Raw genomic sequence first — 2,939 nt, forward strand, 5'->3', positions numbered from 1 at the left:
ATCATAAAATCAGTAAAGAAATCGTGAAATCCATTACAAAATTGACGAAATCCAAAATAAAAAGAAATCACAAAATCCGACGAAATCATGGGGAAAATCTCAAAATCCGAGGAAATCACGCGAAAAGCCTCAAAATCCAAAAAAAAATCAAGGTAAATATCGAAAAATCCGTCGAAATCACGTTAAAAATAGCAAAATCCGACTTCACGGGAAAAATCTCAAAATTCGACGAAATCCATTGGATTTTGTCGAATTATGAAATCAAACAAAATCCGACGAAATCAAATGAAATCCGATGAAATCAAATTGGATTTCGAAATCCCGTACACTTTTTCCAAAACGTCCGACCCCTCGGCTATGCTTCATTCAAGAGTTTTCATCTAGTATAACACTAAGAACAGTATATATTTGGTTTTTTTGCCTCAGAATCACGTGATTCTCATCTGCTTTCTCCTTAATGATTAATTTTTTCTAATTTATATTTCCATTTGGTTATGCCTGATTAGATTTCTCTACCTATGTACCGAAAAGCAGAGGGTCACTTACGCTATTTGCATTTGTCCAATTGAAAACAACCCATAAATCCTTCAGCTTACTTCGCCTTCAAAATGGGGGCATTCCTATTGTAAGTTGTAAGAAGCACCAATACTTCTAGCCTGGATAAAAACTGAGGAGGAAGTTCAGACAAGAGAGAGAAAGAGACGCAAAATGTATTTTCAACTGAAAAAGGCTCGAATTTAACTTGGCAATCCTTTTGTTAGCGTAACACATTACCAATTTTGCCTCCTGCAAAATTTTTACAAGCAACTGATAATGTTAAATATATATCTCGTAAAAAAATTTGAATAAAAAAAGCTAGTGGAAGGAGCCCAGTCAAAAATGTAAATTCCTTGGTGAATCTCATTTAAATTGTAAAATTTGAAGAAAACCATTAGTTTGTAATAGTGCAATAAAAATAATGAATTAATTAGTTTAGGACAAGCCATTCCATATGCGAAGGAATACGCTGATACTTTGCTAGTAGTGTGTTTACTTGGAAGTTTAGGCACTCGAATTGGGAGAGCACAATTTACATCATAACTTGACTGAAAAAGTCCGAAAGTCAATCAGTTGAAGTTTGACAGCGTTCGTGCGATACACACTTACTTAAAATTACCAACTTATAGAAACGAAAACCGACTGCAGTTAATGCAAGTAAAAGTATTAAAAATTCCAAGTTACAAATAGAATTTATCCGTGAAGAGGACTCACAGGCAAATCCCTTACGTTGTAGGCTGAATAACGAATTACAACTGAAGTTTTTAAAAAAATTTCAGTTTTCGAGATAAAAAAAAAAGAGTTCGTATATAAAAAAGTTTTCTATGAATAGGTTATTTTTTAACATTTATAAGTATGTTTTTTTGGGTTTTACTTATGAATATTTTTAAGGTCTTTTTCAATAAGATCGTTAAATGATTAAACTTAATTTACTGAGCACAAAAAGGTTATGATAAAAATTTGATAACAAAATGTATTTTGAGTTTCCTAAATTTCGTAGAACATATTTTATTTAGCGTAGTATACAGTTGCAATTGAGACTTTGGATTTTAAAGAATATTTTTCGTATGCAGGATCAAAAATATACATTTTCATTCATTGGGATTATAATAAAACTGACTTCCCCACTTTAACCAAATTGAACATCACCATTTGTTGGGCTAATAGTAGGCTTAGGTTTTTGGACTCGGAACCCTTTTTTCGGTTGTTTTCTTGAGCTTTTCTTTCTGTGAAAGTTTTGCCTGTTGACTTTTTCCTGAAATGACCCCGGATAGCAATTTCTTTTTCTTTGACTTTCAGATTTGGAACTTTTCTTTTACGGCTTTTTCTCTTCGCCCGATCCGTTTTGCCTTCCCCACGCAGCTTTCAACCTTTAAGATAACATTCAAACTATTTTTATTCTTCAGTGCATCCCATCATAGAAACGCGAATTTTCTTTCCATAAAGCCATGGGGTGGCCTCGCATTCGGTATTTGGCGAGTCACGAGCCAATACTTGCCGAGTATGGGGATGCGCTGTGTAATAAGCGAGCACGGTCGAGGTATAATCTAAAGTTTTCATTAGATTGTTACAAAAGTGCTATTGATATACCGCCAAGACAACGACAACTACCCACAGGTCTTAATGTAGACGCTAATTTTGCCTTATATGTAGAAACGACCCTATCGACAAAACCACACATTGCACGATGGTTATTGTCTGTTGATTGACGACCATAGTTCTTCAGTTCGTGCCATTTGAAGTCCCGTATCTTCCGATTGGATAGAGGTTAGTAAGACGTTTGTAAAATATTCAAAGCAAAAATGCGGCTTTCGGCTTTGCAAACTTGAGTAACGCCAGGCTGGTAAATGGGAGCTACAAGCGTCACTATTTAAGTCATCTGCAGAAAAAATAAACTAGGCCTAGTAAAATGAGATTTAAATAGATTGAATTATTTTTTTTATTTTATTCTTTTGAACGCTAGTGGCGCTATAATCGACCTCTAAGAACCATGACTTTTAGGATTTACATCAAGGGTAGATGACGATATTAAAAACTAATAACTAAGAAGCAATGGCGGCCTCATTAATTTTCCCTCGTAAAAATTTCAATTTTCTAATTAATTGAGATTTTGACTTGAAATGTAGTAAGTTAAAGTTTCTCTGAATAATTTTATTTACAGTTTGTTATGCTATAATTGTCTTTACACCTAGAAATCTTAAGCCTCGCACTTTGTATCCTTTTATCGCGCCCATTTTAAATCAAAGTGTAAAAATGTCTTTACTCTTTATGGCCAAAAGTACCAAATTGAAGGCGTTCGCATAATGGGTTGGATACCAAGAAAAATCAATAGCCAAGTTCGGAAAATGCTCCAAGTCCTTCGAAAAGGAAAAAAATGTAATTTAAAAAGTTTCGTAAAAAGA

General features: G+C 34.0%; 1 long non-coding RNA gene across 1 annotated transcript; it reads left to right on the forward strand.

The window, feature by feature from the left end:
• Positions 1-2,041: 2,041 nt before the first annotated feature.
• LOC149713673 (uncharacterized) lies at positions 2,042-2,562 on the forward strand. The gene is made up of 3 exons (XR_016369329.1): positions 2,042-2,077; positions 2,191-2,304; positions 2,501-2,562. It is a non-coding gene; the product is annotated as an uncharacterized LOC149713673 (long non-coding RNA).
• The last annotated feature ends 377 nt before the right edge of the window (positions 2,563-2,939 follow it).

Source organism: Phalangium opilio, unplaced genomic scaffold (genome assembly GCF_054372755.1).
Source record: "Phalangium opilio isolate 3A_F unplaced genomic scaffold, DU_Popi_V2 ptg000009l_1, whole genome shotgun sequence".
NCBI lineage: Eukaryota > Metazoa > Arthropoda > Arachnida > Opiliones > Phalangiidae > Phalangium > Phalangium opilio.